Source organism: Corvus brachyrhynchos, unplaced genomic scaffold (genome assembly GCF_000691975.1).
Source record: "Corvus brachyrhynchos isolate BGI_N302 unplaced genomic scaffold, ASM69197v1 scaffold44, whole genome shotgun sequence".
Taxonomy (NCBI): Eukaryota; Metazoa; Chordata; class Aves; order Passeriformes; family Corvidae; genus Corvus; species Corvus brachyrhynchos.
In genome coordinates, this window is record NW_008238359.1 from 2828557 (window position 1) to 2847912 (window position 19356).

The 19356-nt window shown below is 40.9% G+C and overlaps 1 protein-coding gene across 6 annotated transcripts in view; it reads right to left on the minus strand.

Annotated features, from left to right (window-relative positions):
- The window catches only part of TENM4 (teneurin transmembrane protein 4), a 1563774-nt gene that overhangs the window by 540041 nt on the left and 1004377 nt on the right, over nucleotides 1–19356 (minus strand). For 2 of the 6 annotated variants that reach the window (XM_017735918.1, XM_017735922.1), the window contains exon 2: nucleotides 5205–5312. The exons of the other annotated variants lie outside the window; for them this stretch is intronic. The gene's annotated coding sequence lies outside the window, so the exon portion shown is untranslated. The remainder of the gene's footprint in view (nucleotides 1–5204; nucleotides 5313–19356) is intronic. 6 annotated transcript variants of the gene reach the window in all.

The window sequence follows — 19356 nt, forward strand, 5'->3', positions numbered from 1 at the left end:
GCGCGGCGGCCCCCGACAGCGCTCGCCCCTCTCCGAGAGGGAAGAGGAGCGGTCTTCGCGGGACAGATTCTTGGTGGTGATTACCTTCCTTGCTTTCTGTAATTCTTTACTTTTTTCCTATTTTTCTGTGTTATTCCTTGCTCTTTTCTTTGATGGTCAATAAAAGTGAATTATCATTTTTATTGCCAACATTTGACCTTGTTTGTGTCTAATCTCTCTGGATGTTCATAGCCATCCTCCCCCACTCTCCCCCCTTGTGTTCGCATCTTAAGACACATATGCAAATTGGGACACACACATCTGCAGGATGCAAGAAAACATTGTTCTCTGTGGTTAAACTCATGCATTTGGCAAGACAGAAAGAAGGAGAGAGAACGGTGTTTCCTTGTCATGGATTTCTCCAAAAGCCATGGTAATCCTCCGGCAAAACTCTGTGACAACAGATACAACTCTGCCACCCCCAGGAAGATTCCAGGGGCTGGACCCCAGTGCCAATCACATTTACAAGAGGCACTGAAGGCAACCAGGAGCAATAACATAGTTTATGCATACATCATCCTGAGATAAGAAACCATAATAACCACAGCTGAGTAATACCCAGCCTGCCTATTGCACTTGTCTTCCATGAATGTCAGGGACCTTAAGAAGGTTTTAAGTACGGTTAGCACCATATTAAATATTGATCAGCTGGTTCATGCTGGAGTGAAGTGACTTCAGCAAGATCATGCAGCAGTGGCAAAACCCTGTGGAACAGACAGCATTAAGAAAAACATCCCACTCAGAAATCACCACATCACCTTGTTGACATCAACAACTGCATTTTTTTTGCAATGCTTTTATTCACAACATACGTGTGAGACACAAGGGATACTTGGAGGTCCTCTTGCTCATTCCACAACACATACAGAGTTATCTGAAGACACTGGATGCAATGCAATGAGACACCATTTTTTATTTCACTAGACTTGGATGGGGTATTCATTCCTCAGGCTGAGAATGGAGAATGGGGAATGAGGAAGGTGTGCCCATCTCACTGAAGAAGCTCGAGTAAGAAGAAAGCAAGTTGGACGTTCTGAAAAAGCACGAACGTGTTGTTTTTATCTAACATAGCAAATCCCATCTACTCTTCTCCAGTTTTACCCAACTGCCAACTGACTCTACTATGTTTCTTGTTGGTGTTATTCCTTCTGTGAAGATTTTTATCCTCTCTGTCCTTCAGACTAGATTCCTTCATTGTACTCATTTTAGGCCTAAACCCAAAATTTGCCCAGAAACTTCATCTGAACCTGAAGCCTAATGATCACCTTCCTTTGCAATATTTTATGTATCTGTCAAGATAAACCATAGGCAGGTTTTGACGCATATTTCATGTTGCCTAGAATTATAGTCTGTGCTACAGTGACAAACAAGATCACTTACCTAATTTTAGTATTGCTGAAAAGTTATGATTTGATGATAACTTCTAGATTTATTGTAAGGCAGGGCACTCTCATATGAGCAAGTCTCAATTTTAGCAAAAATTTTTTTTTCATGCAACAAGTCCTTGCTATCCATCAGGGTGTACTTCAGGATCTGCCAGTGTATTTAGACATACTCCGTTGTTTGGCACAGTAGGGGATGAAAACACTATTTCAGGATAGCTGACACTTTGTCAATGTAAGTGATTTCAGAAGGTAGCTTTGTTCTATATTTTTGATAGACTAAAGATGAATTTTTTAAAAAATGAACAGCAAGAGACACATGGTGAATGGCGAGTTGATAACTGTGAAAAAAGCAGCATCAGCAAGTAACTGGGTCTCCAGCTTTCTAGGGGCTTCTGCTATGAAATCTGGCTTCTTGCCTCTTCCCTTCAACTTCTTCTTCTAAAGAGTGATAAAATTGTGCTACTAACTCCTGACACAGGAGGAAGATAGAAGCTCTGTCCAGACAAGATGACAGTGCTGCAGCAAATATCTGTCTGATGCTCTTGTGGAGGAGTAGCCTAGCAGAAAACTTTCATGTGATTTTTTTCAGTTCTAGAAAAACACAGCAAAAATGACTCCATTAATTTTGCAACTTTATCATTGCAAGACATGATTCTCTGAAAACCCCCAAGAAAACAATGGTTGGTTTAACAAAGGATTTATATAAGAACAGGGATGTCTATGAGGAATACGCAGGAATTAATGCCTTAGTTCACATGGGATGAGTAAGGAACAGAAGGTGAAACAAGAAATCGAGGACCTGTCCTATGTCATTTTTGGTCCTTCTGATGGACATTTTTTCATGTCATAAATAAGCAATGGTTTGGGTTGGTAGCAACATTAAAGATCATCTAGTTTCAACCCCCCCAACCAGAGGCAGGGATACAACCTATTAGATCAGGTTGCTTAGAACCCCATCCAGCCTGGCCTTGAACACTTCCAGGGATGGGGCATCCGCAGCTTCTCTGCACCGGTATCTCACCACCCACACAGTAAATAATTTCTTCCTAATCCCTAATCTAAACCTGCTCTCTTTATGGTTAAAGCCATTCTCCTTTGTCCTATCCCTACATGCCCTTGTTAAAAGTCCCTCTCCAGCTGTCATGTAGCACCTTTAGACACTGGAAAACTCTCTAAGGTGTCCCTGGAGCCTTCTGTTTTACAGGCTGCACTGCCCCAATTCTCTCAGTCTGTCTTTGTAGAAGAGTTGCTCCAACCCTCTGATTATCTTTGTGGCCTCCTCTGAACCTGCTCTAACAGTTCCATGTCCTTCATGTGCTGAGGACTCCGGACACATATGCTGTAGTCCAGGTGAAAGTACAATATTCATTTAGCTGTCCTGTTAGACTTGGCAGTTACAGCTGACCTAAATAAGTTCTCCCTGTATTGTCACTTGGTAGGAGAATTTCTTACTCTGTCCCCGGATTTCTCATGTAACGAGGCAGGATGCTGTCAAGACAGGTGCTGAGTTTCACCCATAGGGTGAAGACACTACAGAGGGTACACGATACATTTACAACCAGCACTGTCTGTAAAACAGGTTCCAGACAGGCTTGTGCAGGTGCGAGATGACAGTCATCATAACCAGGGTATGATCAGTCAGTTCCCCATCCTACTTAACATGTTCCAGCTGATGGCTCCATGGGTTGTCATTTTAAAAACAAGTAGAAGACCCTCATCAAACTAGTCCTTTGTACCCATCTATCCAGGGGTATCTAGAAAAATCTACTGACCTCCAGAGAGCAATTTAGGCCTAATGCTCTGATATTAAACTGGCAGGTGTGTATTAAAAGCACTCATTTAGTCTGAGGTGAATGAGAGGTCAAGTAAGGTCAAATAGTGCCTGCTTGACTTCCATCAAAAAGTTATTCTGGTAATTCTTTTGGTTGATCCTGATTCTTTCCCTGCAAATGACAACACTGTTATTAATGTTAATTATCCTAGGCTAAGTAATGGGATCACTGCGGAAGGAAGAGCTTTGATGTGTGCAAGTAACATCTAATACGTGGTGTAATAGTGCTCTGTTACTACTCAATAAAAATATATTTCCAGTGATTAAATACAGGAACTGGAACTTCAGTCCCATTAAGTTAATGGCAGAACTCCCAGTAACTACAATAGGATGAGCAGTGTTCACTTTTTATAAAAATCCACTAATTTCACAATTTTTTACATGTGAGTAAGCCAATGTCTGTGTGCCACTCCCAAAGACCATATTTACTCTTTTCTACAATTTTTGTCTTCTCTGTCCTCAGTTTTAAGAATCAGATTTCTGTCTTTGTCACTCCATCTTACCATCATTGAGCCATGCTGCTCAACAGACATGTACCATGTTACTTAAGCAACACAAACTTTGCTTCAGATTCTTAGATTGGGTCAGAAATTGCACCTGCTTCTTTGACATGATACTGTTTCAAATACAATAAATAAATAAAGCTAGTATTAACCCAGAATAAGAGCATGCACTCACGCTTTTACATCCATTTAAATAAATCTCTTCATCTTAATCTCTAAAATTTAAAGACAGATGCCTTTTCTTTCCAACCAATCTTTTTTTAAGACATGTAATTCAAAGATGTATATTTGGGACTCAAAATATCCACACTTTTGACTGGAAAAAAAGGTCTAATTAGAAAAAATTTTGGGGGAAAAACACCTCCACAGATCCCTTTCTAGTCAAGCTGTTCTGTGACTATAAAATATTTGGAAATCCCAACTGAATGTCTCCTGCACAAGTGCAGGTTGACACTGCTGGATGCACAAGGTGCATAACTCAGCTGGGATGTCCCTACCATTCCTTATATACTTTGGACAACCCACATGTTAACAGTAAGTCTAATGCATACCGTAGATATTAGACTTACTTGACAAATCTACACATCAGCACTGGTGTGGTAGATCTCAAGGCTCCCTAATACTTCAGTCCTATAGCACATGGATTTCCTACAGCATAGAATCATGGAATATTTTGGTTGGAAGGGGTCTTAGAGACTATATAATTCCAGCCTCCTTTCCCAGGGGGAGGTATACCTTCCCAGCCTTGAACTCTTCCAGGGATGGGGCAGCCACAACTTCTTTGGGCAACCTGTGCCAGTGTCTCACCACCCCCACAGGAAAGAATTTTTTCCTAATATCAAATGTCATCCTGCCCTCTGTCAGTTTGAATCCTTTCCCCTCTGTGCTGTGACTTCACGCCCTTGTTCAGAAGTCCCTCTCCAGCACTCTCACAGCCCCTTTAGGTAGTGGATGATAATCCAGGTCTTCCTGGAGCCTTCTCTTCTTCAGGCTGAACAACCCTAACTCTCTCAACCTGTTTTCATATCCACCAGATATGACCAGCAATTCTGAAATGGGTGGGTTGGGTTGAGTTTCCATGTGTGCAGGCCTAAGCAAGCCTGCACAGATGAAAAATACCCCAGAGAGAAAGTTCAGCCTTGAGAAAACTTTCACATTAGTCAGCACAGCTCTAAACACAGCCACATCTTTTGCTCTGTCTATAAAGCTTGCCTGACACTTTCTGTTGCATAGTGCATAAGTAATGTTGTGCTTCTATTCCCTGTCTGCATTGATCCACACTGGCCTTTACAACTTCATCTTAGGTGACCCCGCCATCAGAGGTAAGACCTGTCTGTAGAAGAGCTGAAGACCCAGAGCATAAAGCAAAGTTTACTATGTTGCGACTGTCCCTGTGATCTGCCCCAGTGCCCTTGGTGAATTGCTCCCAGCTCAGGGTTTTCTTACCTGAGAGGCCCCAACAGAACTGGAATCACTTCACACAGAGTTCTTTTAATCTTCCTTCCTGCATCAATTCCTCCAAATCCTTTATCTTGCCTGAAAGGAGATTATTGTCTTGCAAAAAAAAAAAAAAAATTAAAAAAAAATAGGGCATTTCATCTAGTATATCTTAATTGCCATAACATTTAAAGGAGATACATTATTCCCTTAATTCAAGAGGCTAATGAATCATTTTTAATCATACAAAAAAGTCATGTCCTATGGTGGTAAGCAGCCTAAAAACCCAGGAGAAGTTGGTAGGCATATGCTGGCTTGCTCTTTCTGTGGCGTGAAAAAAATGCATCAGCCTGCTGCTGGCTCCTGACTGCACATGCCAGTCTTAACTTTGGAGAAGTAATCACTTTCTCCTCGACTCATTCCTCTCTCTTTGTCCTTTGATTGCAGATTCCAGATGGGTTTGGTAGCCAGTAATTACTTTTATAACTAGAACTCACTTGCAATGCATCAGGTTAATGTTAATGGCATTCTGTACAGGCACTCATAATCTTCTCTAACTTCTCTCCCATGCCAATGTAATTGTATTTCCTTAATACTAACCAAAGAGTGATCTCTCATCTTCTTTCTTTTTTTTTGACAGTGCGTATGTGGGAAGGAACAATTTACGTTTTTCCAGGCTCTCTTGCTCTCCTTCGCTACGTTTATTAAATCTGTATCTGTTACTTTTATGACTTAGCGCCAATGGATTTTTCTTCTAATTACAGCAATCTTATTTCAGTTTATTTAAATGCTGATTTATGTTTATGCTATCCCCTGGTATCAATTTCATTCCAACTAGATCCCAGTGTAACTTAATTACTTGTAGTCTTGTCATTCCAAACTAATGCTAATTAAAACAGTTTTATTACTGGAAGGTATTAGAGATTAACCCCTCCTCTGTTCTATAGGAAAGAAAGTAAAGTGAAGGTGAGGAAATAGAAGGTTTACAGAACCAGAGAAAAGAGTGCATAGCAATGTCCACTACATCTGTTTTGTTTGATCACACAATGTGCTGTAGTTGCCCAAGGCTCACAGCCTGGTTGTATTGCCTGGTCTGGAGATCTCTTCCTGTACTCACCCCACATTGTTTCCTCTTCTTTAACCTTGTCTGAGTGCAAGAGTTGCAGAAGATGAAGGTGCACACCTACTGGTGTCCAGCCTCTCCTCTCTTCACGTCCCCATGTCCCTCTTCCTCCCTCTCTGCCACACCTCTTCGTACCTCCTCTCAGTTCTATCTCACCTTCTCTCCATCCTCCTCTTCATCACACATCCCACTCTTTGCCATTCTCTCAAATCACACACTTGTTCACATTCAAAAAAAACTGGTTTGATCCAATCATCCTCCCTGTATGCTTAGCATGGATGGAGATCTCTGTCAGTACATTGTTCGTTGCTGTTCTATTGTGTCCAGCAGAAGATGAAGCTGAAGGACTGACCAGCCTAATCAAGTGCTTTGCAACCAAAGAGAGCTCAATCCTCATGAAGGTGTGTTGGGGCAAGTTTAAGTTAGATGTTAGGAAAAGCTTCTTCTCCCAGAGAGTAGCTGGGCACTGGAACAAGCTCCCCAGCGAAGTGGTCACAACACCAAGCCTGGTGTTCAAGAGTTCAAGAAGCATTTGGACAATGCTTTCAAGCACAAGGTGCTTCTTGGGGCTGTCCTGTGCAGGGCCAAGAGCTGGACTCAGGGATCCTTGTGGGTCCCTTCCAGGATATTCTATGACTGTTTTATTTTTCTCTGTGGTTTTGAGACAATATGTACTGAGCAATAACAGAATATATTGCTACGAATCTTCAAGCAAACTAGAGGAGTTAGTAGGCTGGTAAAGCACCAGCTGAGTGCAATTATCTCCTGTGCAGTGCTTGTAAACTTTACCTGCCTCTTCAATGCTTCCCATAAATCCCCTTGACTGCAGCATACCACTGTGGCTTCCCAAAATCCCTCCCCATCTCAGACACAGCTTTATTTTTCTCCACCTTACTCCTAAGTTCACATTTGCAGAAATGGTAATAAACTAACTCAGTTATTTTAATAAAATCCCCAAGTCCTTACTCTTTAATACTAAAATAATTCCACATATATCTTTACAGGCTTACATATGCACATGTATGCAAATGGCCACAGTATTGTACTCAGGTGTTTGGCTTTCCAGCACAGTTTTTTGGTTGGTTGCCAGGGAACTGGAACACTTCTGATACACATGTGCAGAAGACATACTTAATTGTTTCTCCTGTGCACCCAAATTAGGAGCCAGCGAAGGCTACTGTTATTTCTGCTGATGGGAGAGTGACATCTGTGAGAACACAGAAAGCTACAGAGTGTGTCTGTCTGGGGCTAATTGATTTATAAAACTTGCCGACAGACAGATGTGAACAAACACTTCTGACAAACAACATGATTATAAATTAGCTCCTTCTTTTTATAGGAGATAGGCTAAAAACACACAGCAAGGATAAGTAATGGGTGCAGGAGAAATGCTATTTATTTTCTGCATCCAATGAAGCACAGCGATTGTACTGTTGTTTTGTGGGCTGGTTTTCTGTCGGAGTCTGGGATTAGGGGAAAAAGAGCTGAAGAATGGGGATGATCTCTACAAACTGAGACACATATTGCAGTATCCCAGAAAAAGATGTAAATATGATGTCTCTGAGCTGTCTATATGAATTTGTGGGTTTTAGATGAAGTGGCTAGGTCTGATTTTTATTAAGTATTTCTGTGCTGTTTTACTTAATGAAATTCACTCCTACATAGACCAATCAACTTAATTTCAGGGTTTGTGCTCTAGAGGAGAAGGGAGCGTGAACTTCATTGCATTGCTTTGATAAGTAAATAAGTTGTGCAATTCCTTTGAATTGTCTTTTAAGTCAATGAACAACACAACTGGTTTCCCCAGGAGGAGGGAGAGTGTGAAGGGAGGGTTGAGCCTATCAGACAACTGAAGTCCTCTGTGTGGTTATATGGAGGCTGAGACTACTCTCTAAAATAACTAAGTTCTTTCCTCAGTGTCCCAGAAGAAGATTACAGGAAAATAAAAAATAGAAAAAATTCCCACCTCCTCATACCTACATGAAAGAAAAAGAGTTCCACATAGTATTGTCTAGATGAGAATTTTACTTCATTTTCCCATATGTAAGCAACAGGTAATAAGAAATAGAATTGAAATTAACTTGGCTCCAAGTAGCTGAAATGAAATTTTAAAAAGTGTTAAACATGACAACAGATCACGGAAATTCACAACAAAGATTATATTATCTAAAGTCATTGGTAAAGCAAGTGGAGAAATTTAAAATAAAGGTAAATAGGAATCTTGTTATCATACCTCAAGCTCCCAACATCCCTATCTGCCCCTCTCTGGGTCCTGCCGGTCCCGTTACCAAGCATGAGGCAGCAACAACAAGGAATAGTAGAGAAGAGTATGCTGTGTATGCCTGTATTTTATAAAGAGGGAAAGCTTGCCATCCATCATCACAGTTCCAGAGGGAGAGGCAATCCTGAATCTTTCCTCTACAATGCTTTCCACCACAATGCAAAGAAATCTCAGTGAGAGAGAGAGCACACGAGTGCTAAGTGCACCAGCAGAAGGGTAGAAATGGAAAAAAAACCCCTCAGAATAGTCATTACTCATCAGTCTTCAGATTTACAGCCTTCAAGGTCTGGGAGGGTGGGAGCTCAGCACAGGCAGCAGCAGCAGACTGCTGCTCCTCAGCTAAGGCATGACCTTCCCTGACTGCCCAGCGCTGGGTATGCAGATGATGGGAGAAGGACAGAGAAAGGTTCCTGCTGCTCAGTTCTTGGGGTGCTACCCTTGTACAGCTGCCTTGTACAATTCAGAGCAGCAGCACTCAGCATTGGATCTGTGAAGGGCAGTGAGCAGCCAGCAGCAATTCTGGCAGCCAGGGAGAGATTTTTCAGCACGAGAGCTGAGTGCAATCAAGGAGAGGTAGGCGTACCATTCCCCAGACCTGTGGTTTCTGGGAACAGGTGGATACAGAGGCAGACCCTTGCAGGCAGAGGCTTTCTGGATTCATGGGGATTCATGGTGTTTGCCCTGCTGAGGGTGTGTGGTGCAATGAGGTTTAGCACTGAGGGTCCTGTTACCCTCACTGGCATCCAGCAGAACCTGGTATGAAGAAGACGAAATACAAGGAAATTGAGGCCCTAAAGCTCATGCAGATGCTCCAGTCTAGGCTGAAATCTTGGCAGACAGGACGTGCCAGTGGGACACAGGACTTTGAGTAGTCCGGGGAAGATGATGTTAATTATTCCTGTCATTAAGAGCAGCAGGAAATGAGTCTTTGAGAGCAGCTTGTCTCACATACAGACATACACACACGCACTCAGCCACAAGTCAAGGCAGGCTTTAGGAGAAAAGGTTGTTGCTCAGTGTAAAGGAAACTAAGTCAATATTATCTTTTAATAACAAATCCAAAAGGAGGCAAGCTGTCCCAAAGAATGAGCCAAGAGAAAACAAGGAATATGACAGATCAAGGGACCTCAGTTGAACAAATTAGCATGTGCAAATGTTTGGGCTGATGATCGTGATGGAGATTTAAATTGTAGAGACCACATTAACAACTGACATCCCAAACTAGAGCTGCATAAAAAAGAACCTTCCCCAACCCAGGAATTGTTTTTCCTGCCTTGTTTTCTTTCACTTAGTAGAAAACATTTTTTCTTCATGCTGTGAGAAACAACCTTTTTTTCATCCCTGTGCTTTCTCTCACTTTTCTGATGGCTGCTCTGGGTTTAATAAGCTGCTGTCAGACACGTGCAGTTAAAGCTTGGGGTTGTGTTTCTGTTTTCTCTTGTTCTTGCACAACACAATTCCAGTGGTATTGCTTTTACAAGGCATGATGTGACTCCTCACAGGAACAGTGCAAGACAAAACCAAGGTGTTTATGGAGCACTGAAGCATCCCTCCCCTGCTGTGGGAAGTATGTGCAAGGAGAAGATCTCCTGTAGTCCCTCTTCATCTTAAACCCATCTGGGTTTTTCTGAAGTGCTCGCTGAATAAACAGGGCAGGAAGAATTATGTTCTATACACATGGAAATTGCACGAGTTACCTTTTTTTTCCCTATAGAATCATAAAAAGGCTTGGGTTGGAAGGTAGCTTAAAGATCATCCAGTTCGAACCCCCCTGCTGTTGGCACAAATGCCACCCACTAGATCAGACTGTGCCATCCAACCTGGCCTTGAACATTTCATATGGTTTCATTTTCAGTGTTTTTGCGTGTATAATAGAATTAATGCTAGGATCATCTGAATGGAAGGCAAATTTTGCCCCCAAGCACAAAAGGAGAGAAACTAATAGTTCTGCTTTGATTTGGTTCTTGATCCCAAGAAGAAAGAAGATGAAGCACAATCCGTGTTCTTATATGGCCACCTTGGTCTTTTTTTTTTTTTTTTTTTACTGCCACAAAAACAAGGAAAAAATAATGCAGGAAATTCCTGTGCTCCAGTGTATGGGTTAACTCACAACTTTCAGGAGTGAATTAGCCTTCTAATGTCATAGTGTCTGCTACACGTCAGTTAGAGCAAGGCAGCAAGGCTCTTGCTTTTGTACTTATTATGCTTATCTCAATTGCTATTCACAGTCTGAAGCCTCACTTCCCTGCCATTTTATACCGATCGCTGTGCTAGACTGAGGAAAAGCTTATGACCATATGGTAGCATTTGGCTGCTCACCCATTCTCAGGATTTCACCCAGTTCTCATTGACTTTCAATGGCATCTGGATGACTAATTGCCACAGGCATCTCTCAAAGCCTCAGCTATCGTACCCCAAAGTATGCAGGCTACTTTAAAGTCTAACCACACAAAACAACAGGTTCCTGGCTCCAGGCGTTTGCACCTACTGTTAGATGTTTATCCTTAAGTGGTGAAGATAAGTCAAGGAAGGCAGAGTGGTTATGGCAAGTCTCAGGCCACAATGCGCAGCTGGAAGTTTTAGGAAGAGCTGGGCTAGTCCAATGAAAATTATCATCCCCTTGCAGTGACCATCACCAGAGGCATCAGGAAAAGTGCTGAGCAGCCTGTGCCTCGAGGTGCAGGATTTATTTCATGCTCTGCCACTGATGTCCAGTAGAGCCTCTGCCAGGTCATTTCAGCCCTGTGCCATTTTTCTCTATTAGATCACAAAGTGTTGAGAACAGGAAACTCTTCCATTATCCATGCGCAAAGGAGTTTTTCTTGGAGACTCTGGCATTGGCTGGAATCTGACCTGGAAAAACTCTAGGGGAAATAATAGCAGTAAGTATTTCTGTGTCCTCAAAAGAATTATGTGGACTCATCTGCACTGTGTGAGCTGAAGGTACCCACTTAACTGACCTGTGAAAGTGTCTGTACTTGATTTTTCCAAGCTTTCTTCCTTCACAGCCCCCCAGTTTCTGCAGGGCCAAGGAAATCCTTTTGAACAAGATGATTCAGAGCAGAGGAAAACAGCATGTTGCGTAAACAACTATGTGAGGCAGGGAAAATAAAAAAGAAACCTCTTCTCTCCTAAACAACAGCAAGACCATTGCAGAGGTCAGAATGGCCAGGGCTGTAAAAAGCTCCTAAAAATGTATGTGCTGCTGTTGAATTGCTTTGCCGTTGTCTCCAGAGCTTCTCAGGGAATTGTATTCAATCTCAAGTTTTATGAAGACGAGCCCAATGAAGCAGCATTTCTGGCTGTAGTCTGAAACACTGAAACACTGCTCAGGATATCTTTGAAGATTTAAAAGGAATTTAGCTTTAGCGTTGTTTGTGTGTGATTATTGTTGGGTTTTTTCCAAACCACAGAATTGCTGAGAGGTTTTATACCTTTTCTATTTTCTCCCTTCAAAGATTACCAATAGACTCATCACCTAATTATTTTGTTTCCATCTTGTAAACAAGATCTGGGGAATAAGATAGCAAAGAACATATTTCTGCTTGTATCTTACAACATGCCTACACTGAAAGAAATTATATATAACAAAATTTCATTTCAATTTTCTGTAACAGGGAACTCTGTGAAATGGGAAAGAGAAGAGAGGAGACTCTGCTAGACACAGTCTGTTCTGTGTAGTTCTCCTCTGAAGGGCAGCTAAATGGAAAATTTCAGTTTCAATAAACCTTTATTGACATATTTAGTAATATTAATAAATTATTCAAATAGAAAAAGAACAAAAGCTCCCAGAAAAATATACACAGATGTTATTTAAGCAGTCCTTGCCTGGAATATAAGAAAGTCAGGTTTCTCACTTCTAGAAATCTGAAAAATAAGTTGATTATGAAGCACAAAAAAAAGGGTTCTCTAATTGCTTTTTTACTTATTTCATCTTTCTTTTCCAAGTTCACTCAAAACCAAAGAAAGTAAACGTTTCAACTGGCATTTTTACAGTTAGGTTTTAAAAATTCTTGTTTTCAGTGTAATTTTAGTCAGCTGTGCTCCTTCAAAAACAGCTGGAATAATGGCCTATCTGCATCTGTGTTCAGAATATAATATATAACATGTAATATACCATATATAGTATGTTATATACATCATATATAATATAAATTTAAAAAAATGAAATAAAATAATAAACCTCTGCAATATTTTCTCCCTTCATTTCATGGTCTGGAAGCCATCTCATGAGCTTGAGAGAACCTCTGTGGAGATCATGGGTTGAAGGTAGACATACATTCTTAAGGTAAATACTGTTACTCTTTAGATACATAGCTCCTGGACTGTCTAAAGAGATTGGTGATAAAGCCCTGTGGTTGCCAGTGCAAAGAAGGGAATACTCTAAATTAAAAAAAAAATGCTTCCCATAATCAAATGCTAAATAAAGCATTGCCATAGCCAAAGTTATATTTTCTACTATGGCAGGTTGCATATATCAAGAAAAGTGGGGGATATAAGTAAAACCTCCCTCATTAGACCTGCAGCCCGAGGATGGGAGGGGTGTAAGCATTGCCGTGTGTTTCCTGAGATTTGCAAAACCAGAAAATGCATGAGTGACACAAATCAAGGCAAGTCTATGAAGCACTTTAGAGTAACTTAATATTTTGGTTTTCCTTAGTAAGTATTCTCCCTTAAATGTCTGACTTCTAATAGGAAAGTGCAAATGGTGGCTTTTGCCCTTGCTGCTTTAGACTTGCATACAAGAAAGTGCCTGAGTCCTGATTTGGCAAGAAAGAAATGGTCATGGTGAGTTCAAAGTAAATCTCTCGATATTGGGGCATTTTTAAGGTTTTAAAGATACCCACGGGGTTCCAGCACACATTTAAACATGTGCCTATGCATTACTTCTGAAGTGGGCCCAACAGCCCAGTTGAAGCTTTCAGAAAGTCTCCAGTCCTTACAGACCTCAGGCTGTGCTTTCCCATTATCTCACCATCTTTTCTTGGGATTTTGGCAGCAATCTGTGTGTGTTAGTACTGACTTTGAGCAGGATGAGAGATCACCCACTATGGAAATGCTATGAGTTTGCAGTGATTTCTGCTCTCCCAGTTTTCCCTCTATACAGAGGATGTGGAAGCATCGGGGCTCATGGGGAGCCTCCCCTCAGAAACCTTCCACAAGCATCTCCACCTACATGGAACTCAAATCCATGCATCAGCCAACCACCTTTGCCTTTTCTTTATATAAAGTCTATAGAATGTCATGAACTTCTGAATAAATGGTGTTCCTGTAGCTTTTCCTCCAACAATTTCTTTTTGCTTATAAATGTTAAGCTCAGATTCAATTTCATTTAATGCACAGATGAGCTGCTGGACTCTAATGAAGGCTGAGCATGGAAATATATTTCCATGCTTTCACTGGTCATTTCACCCAAAGGTGAAGTCTTTCAAGGCTGAAAGGAATTAATCAAAGAAAAAGGTGATAGGGGAAGTCAGCCTCTTTTCACTGCCTGCTGCTAATCCAGAGAGAAGTAAAATGAGCTGTCAGAGCTCAAAGGGAGTGTGAGAGGCAGACATGCCTGTAGTTCATGGCGTACCTTCTCCCTTGAGCCTCAAGAGGACATTTTGATGGTGCAATAATCAGAAAGATGAATTCTCTGGTCCTCTGAACACACCAGTAAAAGGCAAAGCCTTCCCTTTGCTGCCAAACAAAAAAATCTTACAGAACCCCATGTGTGTACAAGGGAACCAACCCCAAACATCTTTCTCACTGGTGCTGGGTATTCTGTCCCATGGCAGGGTCTGAGTGTAGCACAGGACCTTCATAGACAATAGCACTTTAATTAATAATGAATTGCTTGTCACAAAGGCCACCAACCTATGCCAATCCAGATCCCAAGGCTGCAATTTATATTGTCCTTGTTGCTCTGGAGACTCTCTCCTTGGCTCAGAAGACAGGTCCCCTGCTCCTCAAGGCAAGCTTCCTTGATTGCTTAACATCCCTTGTTCACCAGCAGCGAGCTTCGATGATAAAATAAAATTAATAAAATCAGAATCACAAAATGGTTCACGTTGGAAGGGACCTTAAAGACCATCTATTTGCAACCTCCCTGCCATGGACAGGGACCCTTTTAGCAGTAGAAGCATTAGGGTAAAACTGATCACTTGTAAATGTACTAAAGGAGTGTTTCAGAGTAAGGCGCACTTCACTCCCAAAGAAGCAAGGAAGCATGTATTTATGCTTTAAAATCAAGGGAAATAAGGATAGAAGGTTAAAATGAAATATAAGATAGAAAAGCTAAACGAAATGATGTTTTTTCCCCAGGAAATCACTATTTGAAAATTTCACGGACAACACAGCCACTTGAATAACAAATAAAGCAGACTGGTTTAAGTGCAGTGAAATTGCCCTCTCCTCAGCTTTCTTTTAATCTTTTGTGGCCCTACCAGGAGCCTTAGAAGAGGCAGCCCTGTGACATGATAATCCAGCCTCGTCCAGCAGCTGAGCTTAATCAGTCAGTAAGACCTGAAGCCACTATGTTACATTTTCAAGCAGGAACCTCAAATTCCCTTTTTCATGGCTAAACACTTGTTGGTTTTACATCTGTTGAATTAAAACACAGAAAAACCCCAATGAAACCAACACTAACCACAAACAAATTACTAAATCCACATTGCTAATAGTTCCTTAATTGCTAACCTGAAGGTCCATAGCAGTCCTGATTGTCACTCAAGTTATTTTATAAATGCATGTTGATTTTGAAATTGTAATGGTGCTGAATTAGCAAATGGATTAAGAATGGCAGAAGAGTTTTCTGTGTCAAGGGGCCCTACATTATGAATGATAAGGTTTCCCATCTGTGTAACTCCTGGGATTGCAAAACATTTACGAAAAATTAATTTCTCATCACTCAGAACACCCTAGGAAGCAATCAGATGTTTGTGTTTCACAGAAGTTAAACCACAGCCTTAACAAACTCAGTGGCTTGTGTGTATCCTGCCTCAAGATCCACTGCAGCATTAAGGCCAGGAAAGCCGATTTTAATAGAAATTGGTAGACACATATTTTTCCATGGGACTGTGTCCTGTTATTAGTTATTGGTGTGTGTAGAAATAAGCAGACTCCAGCTGGAGTCACACTTTCAGCCTCTCCTGAGATTCCACACTTCTCTCTTGCAAGTGGTGAGCTCTTCCTGAGCCCTCCTGGCTTAGACTGTCCAGAGGGTCACCTTCACTGCAGGACCCAAACAACCTTTGGGACTGTTATTTGACTGAGAAGTGCTAGCAGGGACATTGACAAAAAGAGAAAGAGAATCATGGAGTCATTTAGGTTGGAAAAGATTTCTAAGATCATCAAGTCCAACCATTAACCCCTCCCCGCCAAGTCCACTAGTAAACCATGTCCACGAGTGCCACATTACTCATGTGAGAACAGTGAGATTACATGAACCTAATTTTTGAAAAAAGAAACCTAAGCCCAGATTTTTTTGGTTTTTATCTGTGTATTGCACAAATCTTAGTAATTTTTTTTTTTTTTTCCCCCAGATAGACTATAAGGCTAGTGCGGTCCTTGGCAGAGGACTCTAGTGATTGGGAAAGCCTGTGACTGATTAGACTTCCCTGGAACAGCAGGGATTTAATGTATTTCTCCCTTACTGTTCAGAGCTTTCAAAAGAACTGAAATAAGCTTTAAACACTTTTGCTCTTTTTCTTAATCAAATGGTACTAAAGAAATCAGGACAAAGCATGCGCAGTTAGAAACTGATTTTACTTTAATGAATAAAAAAATAAACAAGTTGAGAGTGCACCTCCAAAGAACCAGCTTGACATTACTTGAAATGATATTGCAGAGAGTAGAACCAAATTCTGGCATTAGTTTGCTTGTCTATACATTGAATATTTGGTCATCTTCTTATTCTGCCTCACAGAGATGAAGGAACTCCAGTGCCACCAAGCCAGCTATATGCACTAGAAAAGCATCCAAGCAGCCATGTTATTATTTAACCATCTACTATTAGAGAATATCACCCCACTGTTGAATTGTACTTTTGGTCAGCCTAATATAGATGGAAAAGTAGATTTCCATATATTAAGGGTTTACCTGAAGCTCGTCAGAATTAGATCGTAATTATTAAGAAAAATTTCTTTTTTGAAAGGGTTTTCAAGCACTGGAACAGGCTGCCCAGAGAAGTGGTGCAGTCACCATCCCTGGAGATTTTTAAAAGACTGGCAGATGTGGCATTTTAGGACATGGTTTAGTGGTGGACTTGGCAGTGTCAGGTTAATGTCTGGACTTGATGGTGTTAGAGGTTTTTTCCAACCTAAACATTTTATGATTATATGATTCTAAGATATTTACATGGTTAAAAATCTCCTCTGGAGAAGCCAACAGCTGATGAATATATTAGCTTAACTCAACTCCATTTCCCTCCTGACTGTGCAAGAAGGAGCTACACCAGCATGCCCAAAATGGGAATCAATTACTCCTCCTTCTCATGCTGCTAAATATTCAGGTCCTGTTGGTGCATCTCCTCCTGTTTGGCTCCAGTTCTCTTGCAGGTTAGCAAGGAAATCAGATGTAAATCACATAGGTGATTCCTCAGCAGGAGGACAGAGCTGTGGCTGCCAAGGAGGAGGCAGGCTGCCTTTGTGTTTCTCAGAGTCGAATAGCACTTAGCCACACGGTTCCCATTGACTTTCAAATGGGAAATATGTAGATGCAAGTAAGAGTTATGGAAATGTAGCCTTTCACTGTATCATTAGTTTTTTGTTTCCACATGACAGAAACTCATGATTTATTTTGAATATTAAAACTGTGTCAGTGCTTTTTTTTTTTTTTCCCTTTTAGTGACTGGGAAATAAGCGACCCCAACAGTTTGGCATGGCAGCATAAAGAAGCTAACATAGCTGAAGAAGATTGTGAAGGGGTCTATTTTGCATATCATCTAATCTAATTGCAAGGTATGTAGTGTCCTTGTAGTTGAAGTACAGGAATATGGAGGTGATCCACCTGGGTTGTGTTCCTCTCTGCTGGACAAATCAATTAGTCTATATGCATCATCTTTAAAGCAGAAATAATCATTTGATCACATAGAAGTTTTAAGCCTTTTTCAAGGCTTGAGGAGTGCTATTATATTTTTGGAGTCAGTATAACATACTCTTTAGGCCGTATACAGATATCAGCAAGCCTGAGACTATTATAGTTGCTTCACTCACACCATCCCACTAAACATCTTTTATTGCCACTTATGTCTGTGGTTTAAGACTGGGCTACATGGGACACAGTCAGCAAGACTTCCTGTCCTCATGGGTCCTCTACACCAAAGAAAACTAGAAATTAACTCCACTAAATGCAAAGCTACAGACAGTTTCAAACTGAAACTGAGCTGCAGCAATATCTTTTTTATCTCCTGAAAATATTATGCAGTCCTGAACATTTAGATTTAGCAGAATCTCTCACCTGATGGTTGATTTATCTTGCTCCATCCGGCAAAGCAGTTGAGCTACTTAGCAATTCTGCTGAAATGACTGCTGAAAAGAACAGGCAGGTGTGTCTCTCTGAATCATGTCCTTATCACAAGAACTTCAGGGGCTACCAGATGATCTGACCAAGGGGCTAAGAGGGATCATTTTTCTTAACTAAGCTTTTCTCAGAGGGAAATGGCTATTTGCATATTTTACCAGAAGTATCAGGCTTTTATTCGTTATAAGGAAGCATAATGGTATCTGTCTATATTTTATCCTTCCAGAAGTACCTATCTATACCTTATTTTGCTATTCAGAACACTTCATTGAAGCCCCTACCCTTGTGCAGAACTAGAAATTACTGGCCTCATCCTTTTCTTAATTAAGTGACATAAATTATGAACAGTTCCACCAAAATGAGTGAAATTTCAGTGATGTAAAACTGGTGGGGAAATACAAGAGGGCCCTTGATTCTCATAGTTCTGTCTTTAAAACACTCAGTCCAAGGGCCTTCAATATACAGCCCTTCTCTACTACAGATTGCATTCCAACAGGAATCTGACACAGAGTATTTGCAAAGACTGGGGCTAAACTGTTTTATTAGGGTTTGTTTGTTTGTTTGTTTTTAATGGAGCAGAGCTAAATACTAATATACTGGCACAGACTGCCCCGGGAAGTGGTTGATTCACCAGCCTTGGAGGGGTTTAAAAGACATGTAGATGTGGTGCTTAGGGACATGGTTTAGTGGGGGATGACACATTTAGTGTTAGGTTAATTGTTGGACTGGGTGATCTTAGAGGTCTTTTCCAACCCTAATGATTCTGTGGTTTTAACTGCAGCACATAACACAATCTTCCAAATAGGCATCTGTTAATCAGAGAATAAAAGGATGGTCAGCTCCTTCATGAGTGGAACAGCTTGAGAACAGAAGTGTGCCGAATAATTTACTACACACACTCTCCAAGTTTACAGAAGAATTTGGGTAGAGTTTGATGTTTTGTCAATAACTCAGTAGAGCTAAAACTTTGGAAAAACAGGTGGGTGAAACAGTTTGCAAAGAAAACAGGCAATTTTGTAACAATCTGAACTATTATCTGACCTGTCTGGTTGAAAGGCTTGGGACAGACTAAAAAAAGAGAGTGCAATTACAGAAGAGGAATGAAATGAATATAGTTTGTTTGTTAGGAGGATCCTTCTTTCTTCCTGAAGCCTCTGCAAAAAAAGTAATTTGTGCTGACATTGACCTGCTTTTTGGTGGGATCTTGTATTTTTTTACTTCACAGGTTCCCAGAGGTTTTTGTGTGGCATTTA